Raw genomic sequence first — 15,297 nt, forward strand, 5'->3', positions numbered from 1 at the left:
GTATGCAGCAGAAGGACAGGTCCTGTTTTTGTAACTTACTGGGGACAGCATACCATGAGAGGGACTGCAAGAGTAGGTTGGGATGAAGACATGTCAGAAGCCCACAGTAGCTCCTTGTAAATAAGGGTGGCATCTGGGACTCTGAGAAGCAGGATATATATCCCTTCAGAGGCCCCACCACCTGATATAAGAGGCTGCCTAAAGTAGGCCAGAATGGAGACATCTCAGTAGTCCACAGCAGCTCTTTGTAAAAGAAGGTTGTTCCCATTTCTCCTAACCTTAGCCCTGGACAATGGCTGTATAGATTTCATTTGTGTGCAATTGCTTTTCAGTTGGCCTTGGTGTGCACAATTATTCTATTATATCTGACTTTCCTACTTCTTTCTCTGGTGAATTCTGTGAAACTAGATGTTCCTTGATGTAATGATTCTTAAACAATTGGAAATTGAGGCATAGGGGCACAGCACAGCAGAGTCCTAATGGCCCAGGTGCATGCTGTGTGTTCTCATCTTGGAAACAATGTAATAACTGCACAATGGTAGTTCCAGATTAATGCTTGACTTGAAAAGAAAGTTTGAAGAAATTATTAGAAAAGGAATTAGAGCCAACATTGGAAACCCAAGAAAGGAAAAAGTTACTGAAGTTAGGAAATAAGTTTTGCATAATGTTTGAGAATTGTTCCTTGATACGGAAGTATAGAATATATAAAATTATATACTAGTAAAACTAAAGTGAAAACACTGGACTCTTACGAGGTCATTGTGTGTGTGCAATGTAAAGGAACAGAAAACTAGTGGAATTACTGAGTTAAGGGTTAACTTGATTCTTTCTAGCCACTGCCTGGAAGCTTTGCCCATGTCATTTATCATTAGAGAATCACAGAAAAATGCAAGTACCTGACGTTGGAGTTCTGAGATCAGAAGTAAAATAATTCAAAAGTTAAAGTTTAAATAATGATAAGTTTGCAGTTATTATTTTGGCCACAGGCCTGGGAATTGGAGAAGCTTGAAACTTTGGGGAACAACTGTAATTCTTAATTCTTTGTGGGATGTGGTTATTCTTTTGAATTTGATTTGGCAATGATTATACAATGTCTTTTTTTCTACCTGCTTTTGGATTATCAATAAGACTGGGGCAAGAGAGAGTGAGAGAGCATGTGTGAGCATTTAAAGAACAAGTGGAGAGCGAGAGGAGAGAAAGTGAGGTGTACATGAGATTGTGTGTGTGTGTGTGTGTGTGTGTGTGTGTGTGTGTGTGTGTGTTTCCCTTCTTTTGGTTTTACTGAGGTAAGTTTATTTATTTCTTGTGTTTAAAATTAACCTCCTTAGTTTGATTTTTCCGTCTAACGCCTTCTGTAGTGCTAGATAGATAGATGATAGACAGACAGACAGACAGACAGACAGATAGATAGATAATAGTGTTAAAATTTGACTTTATCATAATTTATTTTCTCCATTTATAGTGATTGAAACTTTTGGTAGGTATAGTAGTCTGCGTTAGCATCTGTGGTCTCTTAGAATCAGCAGGACATCTGTCCAAGACATTCTAGCTTTTATAGATGCCATTGAAAAATCCTTTCACGTTTTACTAGTCTTCCTTTCTCCATATTTAATGTTTTGATTATTCTGTAGGGAGCAGTTTTCTTTTCTGGTTCATTATATTTGGTGTTCTGTAAGCGTCTTTCTTTACATTAGGAAAACTTCCTTTTATGATTTTATTAAACATATTTTATAGGTCTTTCAGCTGGGAATTTTCTTCTTCTATTTCTACTATTCTTGCATTTGATATTTTCATAATGCCACAGATTTCCTGTATGTCTTGTGTTAGGAATTTTTTGGATTTAACAACTTTTATTGGTATATCTGTTCCTTCTATATTTAATGCCCAAGATTCTTTCATCCCTTGTACCCTGTACATGAAACCTGCCTCTTTAGTTCCTATTCACATTTCTAAATTTTCCATTTCCAGAATTCTCTAGGTTTTTGTTTCCTTTATTGTTTCTGTTTCTATTTTCAGTTATTGAACAGTTTTATTCATTTCCTTCACCTCTTTGTTTCTCTTGGGTTTCTTGACTTTCTTTTAAGGAATTTATTAATTTTCTCCAATTGTTTGTGCTTTCCTGAACTTTTGGGGGGGGGAATTTATTCACTTTCTCTGTAAGGACTTATATTCATTTCCTTTTTAAGGATCTATATATCATATAGCTGGTTTTAGGGTCATTTTCTTGTGCCTCAGCTGTGTTGGATTATTTAGGGCTTGCCATGATAGGATAGCTAAACTCTGGTAGAGATTTATTGCTGTGGCTGCTTCGATTATGCTGGAATCTAGGCTTCTGTTTTTAGAGTGATTATAAGTCTAGGTACTGATTTCTAGAATTGTCTTGGTTTGGTGGTAGTTTTGCTTCTTTCTTTTTTTCTCTCTGTATTTTCAGAGAATGCATTGACTAAGTGTTGCCTCTTCTACTGGCCTGCTTGGCTGGTTTGTTCTAGTGCAATTCATGCTTGTGTTGGAGGCTAGGGGAAGGGAAGGCCAGGGGGAGATGGTCTGAGGGATCCAAAGGAGGCATGGAGAGAGCAGAGTGGAAGCTACCCCTGATGTTCTGTTCCAGCAGTAGGGGTACTAGACCTTGAAAACTGAGTCTGAGGTAAGAGAATGCAGAAGTTCCAAGGGCAACATACCTGACCTTCTTACAGGCATGGCATGTATGTAGTTGAGTAGGAAGTCTGCCTGAGTTGGAAACTGGGACACAGAGGAGGAAAAGGAAGACAGAGGGGGATGGTTGGGTCTTTCGGTAAGCATTCCTTAATTGCAGACTACTAAGCCCTGCTTGGCCATGTAAGGTAGGGAACAGCATGTTTCCTTCCCCTGAAACAGAGCAAGCAAGGAAATATGGTAGGATGCTGTGACCTTCAGGACAGCTCTTAAGGCTGCAGGAAAGAACAATGAAAAGATGAGTGCAAAAATATGTAATTTCTCAACTATAAAATGTGAACCTTCGTGCTGGAGACTTTCTATGGAGATCTCTGGTCTGGCTAGGTGTGTGGGTTCAAGTGAAGGGGCGAGAACTCGGGCAGGAAGGGGCAACTGCTTTCATTGCCTGTTGCTGCTGCTGCAACCAGACTGAGCCAGCAGGGGACTGACTAGCTGGTGAAGAGTACAGGGGAGCTTCTGGCAGCGATTTTGAGAAAGCAGATCTCTTCCAAGTAGCAATGTTACAGCTCTTATGACAGAAGCTCCTGGACAACAGAGTAATTCTTACACACACTTTTAATCCTTCTGGATAGGATTCTAGTTTTGGGATGGGTCAGGGTCTGACAGCTGGTACTTCCTATTGGTTTGGCCTGAGAGTTTAGGAATACCTCATCTACATATTTGGGGGCGTGGTTCTGCTTCTATGTGACTAATCTGTCTTGGGACTATGTGACCCACGGTCATGTCCTCCCCTGTGGAGGAGGGGCTTGGGGCATTGTTCTACATGACTAATTTGTCTCAAACTTCTCTACAGGGGGGTGGAGGGGGGTGCTGTAGCTACATGAGAGGGGCCTGATCTCCTGGGAGACTGGGAATGCTCCGGCTGTCCTTTAGGGTCCCTGGGTATTCGACTTATCTCAACCAGGAATCTTGGTACATTTCACAGTCTGCCATGCCACATGAAAATATAATACAATATGAATTGTATAAGGAACTCACATATCTAAAGGAACAGAGGCAGCTGCACTATGAGACAGCTTATCAGAAAGATGCTAAAGAAGAAGATAAAGAGATTTAGGGAGTAGTGATCACTGGGCCAGATCCCACCCAGCTAAGTCTTGTTCTATTTATTTTTTGTTGTTTTGTTTATACTTATAAAAGCAGGCAGATTACATTGAGTTCAAGTTCAGCCTGGGACAGAAAGTATTTGGGTCCAGGCCTCAAACATATTAAGAAAGGTAATTTTAGGGTGGGGTCCCACCCAATTATCTTATTGTTTGTCTTGTTCTTGCTGTCTTATTTCTAAGAATCAGGCCACTAGGGTCACGGGATGCTGCTTCATGGGATAAACAAAAGGGAACCTGGGGGTAATGATTGAATTGATATATAAATAAAAGACTGGACTTTTGATCTGCAAGAGATGAGCTAAACAGAGAAGGTTTAGAATGGAAATAGAAAACTGTCTCAGGCAGAACAGAGAGAGAGAGAGAGAGAGAGAGAGAGAGAGAGAGAGAGAGAGAAACAGACAGACAGACAGACAGACAGACAGACAGAAAGCAATCTGGAAAGCTGTCTCAAACAGAACATAGGCTATCACCTTGTAACACACAATCTGACTTTTGAGTTGTTTGTTTCACTGCTCTTAGATACCACTTCCTCAGATCCTCTCTCCAAGCCAAGGCTGATCCTTGGCAGGAAACTGTGTCATAGTCATAAGGTGGGAAGAAACAGGCAGAGGGGATGGGCTGTGGGATACACAGAAAGCATGAACAAGGGGGAAGGATGCTTCAGCTGGTATCCTGTTGATGCACTAGAGGTGAATCTAAGAATTGGGTCTGGTGCTTTGGCAGGTGTCACCTCTGTGGTTGAGCAAGGAGTGTCTGCATGAGTTGGGAGCTGGGACACAGAGAAGGGAAGAGAAAACAGGGGGATGGTCAGGTCAGGGCATTATCTGTCTGAATTGGTGCTCTTCCTTTTTCTTTATTTTAAAGTCATTTTTAACATAGATCAGAATGTCCAGTACATTTACAAAAAGAGCATCCCTAAATCTGAAATAACCTCTTCTTCCTAGAGCTCTTACGTTGAAAATGGTCACAAATATAAGAGTATTCAAGCCAGGAAGCAGTTTGCAACATTTGCTGTAATGTCCTTCTGTTAGGTCAGACTCAGGGCTCCAAGTTTAAAACAAACATAGATCCTCTTTCTGTTCTCCCTAATCACATCCAATATTTTTAAGGGTCTTGAATAATGTTAGGATTCAGAGTACTATTAGTCAATGACAGTGGACTGATTATCTAAGTGATGTTGAGACTAGAAATTTGGAACCCTTCAGGGCAGAAGCCAGACAAAGAGACTGGAGGTTTTCTAACAGCCATCCAAAGGGAGAGCCAGAGGTATGGATGCTGCCATGTCCATGAGGAGGAAGAAAAAGATACCCTAACGCCTGTAGTCCAGGTCATTCCCAGGTCTCAGGGACAAGGAAGACACAGCTGTTCAATGAGTTGTTACTGTACTCAATGGAGTCAGGGTTAAGAACCTAAGGATACTTGGTATCAGGACTTTCAAGTGAAGCCAACAGGTGAAAATGTGACAAAAAAGAGGTTCCCCATTCCCTATTTCTCTTTTCTTCACTCCAATTCCTATTTCTTTTCTTTAGGAGGGGGTTGGGGGGTGGTATCTTATCTACATACACACACACATACAGAGAGAGAGAGAGAGAGAGAGAGAGAGAGAGAGAGAGAGAGAGAGAGGAGAGAGTGTTAATGGTAACTTTGTTGCAAAATCGGAGCTTCCAAGCCTGATCTAGCAGAAGGGAGAGAAAACAAAGGAATGGGCCACTTGCAGTGGCTTCTGCCACCCACAGAATTTCATTCTAAATTTTAGAGTCTGATTTTTTTACTTGTTGCTTCCCTCTACCTGTTTTCTAGCCATTTGTCTCATGTCACTCTGGGTTCTGGTCTGCTATACCCACACAGACTTCTCCTTTTTCTCCTGCTACCTAGGCTATCTCTCTTTCTGACTTCCTGGCTATCTCTCTTTCTGACTTCCTGGCTATCTCTCTTTCTGACTTCCTGGACCTATCTATTGTGAGTTTCTTTGCTTCCCCCTAGGAGCTTCCTGCTAAGTCTCACAGCTTGCAGTTTCCTTAAGTCCTCTGTTCCTTTGCAACTGTGTTGCTCCTGTCTTCCCTCTCTCCTCGAAATCCTGCAGTGTCCCTATACCATTGTGGCATCTACAATACACAATCTACACCCTCCCTCGGATGAAGTTCTTGCTTGTCCCTTCTTGTCTCTTAACCATTCCTAGCTCGTCTATGTTATAAGTATCTCTGTGGCTTTTAGAGCCTACTATGCTCTTGTGGCAGCCATCATACAGGCAACTTTCTATTCTTATGTCTTTGCTCTGGCCTACTTAATTGATCTAAATCTCTCTATTAAAGACATTACTAGTTCCGTTTTTCCCCACTCTCTCAAAGCTTTCAGTCCCATTATGCTATCTCGTAGTTAACACCTACAGTTCTCCAGCTTCTGTCCACTCAGCTCCTTCACAGAGACTAGAAAATCCCTCCAACAGAATACTGTTCTGCAACAAGTCTTAGGGTTTTACTGCTGTGAACAGACACCATGACCAAGGCAACTTGTAGCCAACATTTAATTGGGGCTGGCTTACAGGTTCAGAGGTTCAGCCCATTGTCATCAAGGTGGGAGCATGGCAGCATCCAGGCAGCCGCGGTGCAGGCAAAGCTGAGAGTTCCATATCTCCATTTGAAAGTTGATAGAAGACTAGCTTCAAGGCAGCTACAAGGGCATTAAAGCCCACACCCAAAGTGATACACCTACTCCAGCAAGATCACACCTCCTAATAGGGCTACTTCCTAAGCATATTCAAACCACCACAAAATCCTCTCTCCTTGATTTTAAACAACTTGCCCTCTATTTAGATCAAGGGCAAATACAAAGAAAAATGTATTTGATTCCATTGTCTTACAAATCATAACTGTATATATAAATCAACCGTCTGTGTCTATGTAATACTTCTATTTAACTCATTAAAATATATATTTTAATATATATTATATATAATGTTTGTGCCTACTAGAAACACATGCTTTTAACATATTTTTAACATGATACACACACATACACACACGTGTATGAAAAGCATCTTTTTTAAATATATTTCTTTACTTACATTTCAAATGTTATTCCCTTTCCCAGTTTCCTGTCTATAAGCCCATACTCCCTCCCCCTCCCCCTTCCTCATACAGGTATTCCCCCCATCCATCCCCCTTATTGCCCCCACATATTCCCCTGCACTGGGGTCCAACCTTGGCAGGACCAAGGGCATCCCCTTCCCCATCAAGGCTATTCTCTGCTACATATGCAGTTGGAGCCATGGGTCTATCCATGTACAGTCTTTCAGTAGTGGTTTAGTTCCTGGAAGCTCTGGTTGGTTGGCATTGTTGTTCTTATGGGGTTGCAAGCTCCTTCAACTCTTTCAATACTTCCTCTAATCCCCCCCAAAGAGGTCCTGTTCTCAATTCAGAGGTGTGCTGCTAGCATTGACCGCTGTATTGGACATGCTCTGGATGTGTCTCTCAGGAGAGATCTATATCCAGTCCCTCTCAGCATGCACTTTTTAGTTTCATCGATCTTATTTAGTTGGTGGAGATATATATATGGGCCACATGTGGGGCAGGCTCTGAATGGCCATTCCTTCAGTCGTTGCTCTAAACTTTGCTTCCATTTCCCCTCCTAAGGATATTTTTCCCCTTTTAAGAAGGAGTGGGAGCATCCTCATTTTGGTCATCCTTGTTCTTGAGCTTCCTGTGGTCTGTGGATTGCATCTTGGGTAATTCCAGATTTTGGGCTAATATCCACTTATCAGTGAGTGCATACCAAGTGTGTTTTTCTATGATTGGGTTACTTCACTCAGGATTATATTTTCTAGTTCATTCCATTAGCCTATGAATTTCATGAAGTCATTGTTTTTGACAGCTGAGTAGTACTCAGTTGTGTAGATGTACCACAATTTTTTAATCCATTCCTCTGTTGAAGGGCATCTGGGTTCTTTCCAGCTTTTGGCTATTATAAATAAGGCTGCTATGAACATAGTGGAGCATGTATCTTTGTTGTATGTTGGGGCATCTTTTAGGTATAGGCCCAGAAGGGGTATAGCTGGGTTCTGAAGTAGTAGAATATCCAACTTTCTGAGGAACCTCCAGACTGATTTCCAGAATGGTTGTACCAGTTTGCAATCCCACCAACAACGGAGGAGTGTTCCTCTTTCTCCGCATCCTCGCCAGCATCTGCTGTCACGTGAGATTTTTATCTTAGCCATTCTGACTGCTGTGAGGTGGAATCTCAGGGTTGTTTTGATTTGCATTTTCCTGATGACTAAGAATGTTGAACATTTCTTTAGGTGCTTTTTGGCCATTCGATAATCCTCAGCTGAGAATGTTTTGTTTAGCTCTGTACCCCATTTTTAATAGGGTTATTTGGCTCTCTGGAGTCTAATTTCTTGAGTTCTTTGTATATTTTAGATATTAGCCCTCTATCAAATGTAGGATTGGTAAAGATCTTTTCCCAATCTGTTGGTTGCCGTTTTGTCCTAATGACAGTGTCTTTTGCCTTATAGAAGCTTTGCACTCTTAGGAGGTCCCATTTGTCAATTCTTGATCTTAGAGCATAAGTCACTGGTGTTTTGTTCAGGAAATTTTCCCCAGTGCCCATGTGTTCGAGACTCTTCCTCACTTTTTCTTCTATTAGTTTGAGTGTATCTGGTTTGATGTGGAAGTCCTTGATCCACTCGGACTTAAACTTTGTACAGGGTGATAAGAATGGATCGATCTGCATTCTTCTACATGCTGATCTCCAGTTGAACCAGCACCATTTGTCAAAAATGCTATCTTTCTTCCATTGGATGGTTTTAGCTCCTTTGTCAAAGATCAATTGACCATAGGGGTGTGGGTTCACTTCTGAGTCTTCAATGAAAAGCACCTTTTTAAGTAGCAGTCTTTCATCTTGGCTGATAACCTCATCAGGATAGAAGCAACTACATGACTGGCAGCCATGTTTACTAAGATAAAGGGTACATGCCAGCCACTCTTCTAAGGTAAAATGTGCATGCCATGTAATTCAACATCTTAAGATGAACGTGTGGTATAAAGCAACAATTGGTCTGAACACTCTGTTGATCATTGCATCTCATTTAAAACTAAGGAGACAAAAATTGATGGGTGTGAAACTGTGAGAGGCAGCCTTATTCTCTGTTGAGCTAAGGCTTGAAACCCTGGTGACCCTGTACGGACAGTAGGCACTTTACCTGGTTCCTGAGCACCAGGTCCCTGTCACTAGCTGCAGCTCTCCCCACACACAAAGTAGTGGCCTTCAGTCATGTAAGGGCAGTGCCCCAAGACCCTCCACAGGTAAAGGACATTGCCTGTGGTTATGACAGGCTCAAGACAGATCTCCATTTTAATGAGGTACCTAAAGGCCTAGAGGACTTAGTCAATAAACTCTCCTTCCCAGATACTCCTCCCTAAAAAAGGTAATTCAACCTCAGGCCTACCCTGAGAAGTAGGGTATGGTTTTACTCATCTACTTTCTGCCATGACAATAAATGCCTCAAAACCATGGAGAAGGCCTTCACCTACAGAGCCACGATCTAACCTCCTGTAGAAGTCCTCTCTGTGTCCCCAGCCATGGCCAACACCAAGCCAAGACCAAGCCTCAAGCCATCAAGCCAAGGACTCTCCTGTGGGACCAGTCAGAGGCCCTGCTTTTCCCCCTTGGCCTGGGCTAGATCCAGCCAGCCTGTCCCCACTCCTTTCTCAGTTCTTCTGTGTAATTCCATGGTGCCTAGGTGACCAAGACCCTGAGCCAGCTACAGCTGTAACATGCCTCAGGTTCCCCAACCCTGGAGCTGTGTCCCAGGGCTTCCCTACAGCCCATCACCCACCTGGCAATGCTGTGGGGTAAGAGCAGTCAATTTCCTGCATCCTGCCTCCCCAGTGGCTAAGGCTTGTGACAGAGCTGACACAGAGGGACCAGACAGACAACCCTACAGTTGGTATGGGTTTTTGCACAGTGATAAAAATTTAGGGTTATAAGAGTTTACTCAGATTAACAAAAGCTGGTTGAAGATGTATGTCAAACTACTTACGTCTTTGATAGCTTTTGAACAACAGCTTCAAAACATTAGATAATAAAAGGCATATGTTTAATAAATAAGGCATACTTGATAAATTTCTAAGTGCTATTTAGATTCACAGTAATATTTGTCTTTTCTCACTATGTTAAGCTTTAGCTATTTGGATAAACAAAATCATGAATAAATATGATATTTTATAATGGTACAACATAAAAGGCCCAAAAAAGTTCCCAGTCTTCCTAGGAACTGTATTTACGGTTTTAAAGTTTACTGAATTTATGGTTTATTTTGATGATAAAGGATCTACAATGAAATCTTCTACTCAAATTTTAAGGCTCAAACTTACCATGGATAAACTGTAAAAAGCCTAATCTTATAAAAGCTACTAACTTAAGTGTTAGAGATAATTAAAATATATAATAGTAAGTCACCTAATAAATTATCAAATTCATTAATGAGTTCAGAACCACATGTATACCTATTATTAACTACAAAAATAAGTCCTACTTAGCCTCCTGTGTGTGTTTTCAACGTTAAGCCTAAATGTTAGGTGTACTTAATATATTGATAGTCCTTAAACTCTTCTGAGATCTACTGAATGTTATGTAAGATATTTAATAATTATATAGACAAATATCTCACTCTTAGCAGAAACCTTTATGTCCTCCAAAGAAAACAGATGGGCATGACAACTCCATCTTAATTGTGGTCAAGTTAACCACTGGGATAAACTGTGTTAGCTTTCCTTTTAGGCTCTACCCCACAGTTACTTGGCAAAAGCCAAGTATAGCTGACTAACTATAAAAAGGGCTTTTCGTTTCCTCCTCACTCTCTTACCCTCTCATTCTCTTACTCTCTTACTCTCAATCCCTTTCTCCCTTTCTCGCCTTCTCCCTTTGCCCCTTCCCCTCTCTCTACATCATCCTGGCCAGCTGCTGCTGCTGCTTCTGCTGCTGCTGCTGCTGCTGCTGCTTCTTTCTCCTCCTCCTCCTCCTCTTCCTCCTCCTCCTCCTCCTCCTCCTCCTCCTCCTTCTTCTTCCTCTTCTTCTTCTTCCTTGTCCTCTCCTCCTCCTCTTCTTCTTCTCCCTCATCCTCCTCCTTCCCCTCCTCCTCTTTCTCCTCTCCCCCTCCTCCTCCCTCCCCCTCCCCCCTCCTCCCTCTCTATACTCTCTCCCATACCCCCTTTGCAACTCATCTTCTGATGCCCTAAATAAACTCTATTCAATAGAAGCCTGTCATATAACTAGTATCTTAGGGAGAGGTGATGCATTAGCATGGGCTTGCAGCACTCTCTCCCACCTTGCCATATCATGTGTCTCTACCAAAATAATCCTGGCTCTTCTTTCTTTTTATAAAATAAAACAAATTGTCCCATGCCTTGTCTACTGCCAGGGCTCTGTACAAACTGGACAGTTTGGTTGCAGTACTTTGCCTGGTAAAAGTGAAGTCCATTTTCTGAAGTTCCTCTACAAAAAATATTACTGAGACCTAGGTCTGACAGTCAAAAGCCACACTGCTCTGTAGTGGAGATTGAACATTGTTCTGTATGACCGCAAGAAGACTTACAGCTACTGTCCCTAACAAAGGTCATGGAGATCAAGGGAGCTTAAGGTAACTCATCTAGGTAATGGGGCAGTCTCTGTCATTTTAATACATGCATAGACAATTCAGATTATACTATCAGGTATAATTCCCAGATTTCTGATGGTATTGACTGACTAACAGGTTTAACAGCTGCAAGCACACCAGCTAAGAAGGCATCAGGTGTCTTCTTGGTTATCTTCATATGTAAAAATAAGGCCTCAGGCCTTGCTTTTCTAAAGCTGCTACTGGGTCTCCAGAGAAAGACAGTTTACCTTGCCACCACACTCTGAAAGGAAATAAACTCAGAACACAGGTTTCCAAGTACTTTTTACTATTTCTTTATTTAAAGGAAATTGTTTTACAATGACTGCTCTCAGGAAACAATGTCCTGGATCTCCTGGTAAATGATTGGACTAAAACACAGTTTGACATTTATGTAACTTCTGAGGGTCTAAGAAAGTGTTCTAAGGGATATAAATACACATTGTAAAGGTGTGAGGATATGAAGCTTAAGTAAGTTCTAAGGATCTAAAAACCTGTTTTGTTTTTTTTTTGTTGTTGTTGTTGTTTTTCCTTTTCTTTTTTCCGGAGCTGGGGACTGAACCCAGGGCCTTGCGCTTGCTAGGCAAGGGCTCTAACACTGAGTTAAATCCCCAACCCCCTAAAAACCTGTTTTCATATATGTAAATAGCATCTGTAAAGGTCTAAGGAAATGTTTTAAGGTATGTGTTAGCATGCTAGCATTGCTACTAGGCTCTACCCAACAGTTACCTAGCAATAGCTAGGTAGGCCTTCTCTCTCTCTCTCTCTCTCTCTCTCTCTCTCTCTCTCTCTCTCTCTCCTTCCCTGTCCCCTCTCTTTCTCTGCCTCTACTCCCTTCTCAACCTCCCTTCCTATACCCCCCCCATTAACTTCATTCTACATGGCTGGTACCTCAGTGAGAGAGATGCCTCAGCATGGGCCCACTAAGCACGCCCCTCCCCCTACTACCATACTGTGCTTTAGAAAATGTATCAGTGTGTAAATGTAATTTCTAAGGTATAAAAAATTAATTTAAGATATGTAAAAAATGAGAAATATTTCGGATTTCTTTCCCTCCCTATGACATTGTTATATTAACACTTTAAAAGGTTATCGTTTTGACTTCATCAGTGGAGTTCTGATAGGCTAATAATCTAGAGCTGGTAAGCACTGACTGCTACTATCATAATCAAAAGCTTTTAAATTTCCTTCGGTTGTTTTCTAAGTATAGACTTAAAAGTGTTGCTCAATTTGCTAAAAAAAAAAAAAAAAAAAAATCTCGATCCAATTTATGTACCCAGTACTCTGGAAAGCATATTGATGCTTTTAACACGAAATCATCTGGAGTCACGCAGCTTCTGCTGTCAAGTCCATGATTCACCAAATACAAATAGTTTGTAATGGTAATGTGTGTTTTATTCTGCAGGAGTCCCCTAGAGAGACCCCCAGCAGCAAATTGTGTACCTTTTCCTTCGGGGGCTCGTCCAGGATAGTGGTCTTTCACCCACTTATTTAGCTCCCTTAGATCCTGCACAGGCCAGTAGTCATTAGAATAGAGCTTCTTGACCAGAAGGAGGGGAATGTACCATGCTGATTGGCAAGGAATCAGAATCCCTGCATCTGAGAACTGATTAATTTGAGGGATGATCCCTGTTCTGGCTTCTCTGGGTATTAAATATAGCCTGATTCTGGCTGAGGTAGCCCCAGCTTTTAATTGAACTAGAACTGGGGCCTAATGTACAGCGAATCCCTTTGGATTTTTTTCTGCCCAGACTTTGGGAACTTCTGCTAGGAACCTCTGAAGTAATGAGATTAGAGATGGGGCTGCTTGAGGGAACAGTCTGTATTCCTCTTATAGGGCCAAGGTAGAACATGGATGGAGCCATTCTTATCTGGTTCTTCTACTCCCTCGAGACTAAAATGGATTTGGGTTCCCATTTTGGATAGGAGGTCTCTTCACAGCAGGGGGTATGGGCACCCAAGGATGACCATAAATGAGTGGGTTACACATCCCACCCCAAGTGCACCTTTCTTCGGGTAGTCCATGGATAAGGCTTAGTGCCTGTTGCCCCTTGCACAGATGTTTTTCAATTTAACAGGGAGCCCAGTGTTTGTTTCAAAATGAATGTTGTGCCCCTGTGTCTGCCAGAAAGTCTATGGACTTCCCCTCTACCTGGGATTCATAGAAGGGCATTTAGTTCCAGCATTTAGTACCCTCTATCTTCTGGTTCTTCTAATTCCAGAACCCTCGGGACCTCTCTTTGATTTATCTTAGGGCACTCTTCCTTCCAGTGGTCTTTTCCCTTGAAATAGGCACATTGGCCCTCTCTAAATGGAGGACAGATTTTTGCTTCAGTGGGAGCTGGCTTACCTTTGCCCCTTCCATGAGCTAGGGTTCTCAGCTCTTTAATCAGGACATCCATGGCTCATGGCAGCGAGTAGCACTTTCACCAGTCTGTTGGTCCTGGGGATCTCTCAGTTGTTGAAAACCTTCTCACCTGTGGTTACTAACTCAGTAAATTGCTTAATTGCAAAGCCATCACGTGCTGAAGCTTCTGATGGGTGTCATAGGCAGCATGGTTAACAAAAGCCATGTTCACAGCAGACTGGTGCTCTCTGACTTCTGGATCAAAAAGGGTGTAGGTCCTATAGGCTTCAAAAAGTCTTTCAAGATATACTTGGGGACTTTTATTCTTTCCATGCCTCATCTTAGATAAATTTGTGGTCAATCTGGCACCTCTTGAAGGCCCCCCATCAGAATCTGGTGGTAGACCCAGAGCTTCTGCTTACCTTCAGCAGTATTAAAAATCCCAGTTGGGGGTTGGAGAGATGGGCTTCAGAGGTTAAGAGCACTGGCTGCTCTTCCAGAGATCCTGAGTTCAATTCCCAGCAACCACATGGTGGCTCACAACCATCTGTAATGAGATCTGATGCCCTCTTCTGGCCTGCAGGCAGAACACTATATACATAATAAATAAATATTAAAAAAAAATCCCAGTTGGGTTGAGTCAAATAAAAGACTGCATCAATCCATATCAGCCTGGACTTGAGTGGGCAACCCATTTGCTCCTGGAACAAATTTCCAGGCAGCTCCCACAATCCTCTATCTCTCCTCTGTTGGGAAGAGGACCTAGAACAATGGCTGATGGTCATCCCAGGTGGGCAAGTGAGTCATCGTGATTAGATCTAGAACACCTGTGAGACTGGTCTTTCTGAAAATGGGGGATTCTGCAATTTCCACTTGTAAAGACCATTACTGGAAAAAGACACATATGTCATATGTTACACCCAGTTTTTGAGAACCCCAGGGAGACCACCAAGGACCATAACTCCAACATAAGTACATGAGAGTCTTTTTATTCAAGTTTGAACTCAGGATGCAAACCTCCCAAATATTAGGAATGCATTGTTCTGGTCTAGGGGCTTAGGGTTTATATAGGGAAAATGTACATGCTGGGACTTTGGAGCCTTGATGTTACATTATTGGGGAAAGGGGTAAAGGGGTAAAGTAATTGTTATTCTTTAAACTGAAAACATGTGTTTAGACAGCAAGGAGGGGCCATACATCTAGAAAAGGACCTCTTTGACCTGGGAAGGAATAACTTGTCCCATTATTAGTGATCAGTATATTCTTTCCTGTTGTTGTAAGCTGACCACAGCTGTTATGTCTTTTTCGACTTCAGAGAACACTTAGTTGTCTCTTTCCCATAGCTTAAGGGTGGGACTCTTAACACTTTAAGGACATTAATTTTCTGCTTTCTCCAAGGATAGGAAACAGCTGCACTGGAAGCAGTGTTTGCTGGCTGTTGGGGGTGGATGGGGGGTAGGCTGCTGTTAAACTTGGTGCCA

Source organism: Rattus norvegicus, chromosome 20 (assembly GCF_036323735.1).
Source record: "Rattus norvegicus strain BN/NHsdMcwi chromosome 20, GRCr8, whole genome shotgun sequence".
In the NCBI taxonomy this organism is placed as follows: Eukaryota; Metazoa; Chordata; class Mammalia; order Rodentia; family Muridae; genus Rattus; species Rattus norvegicus.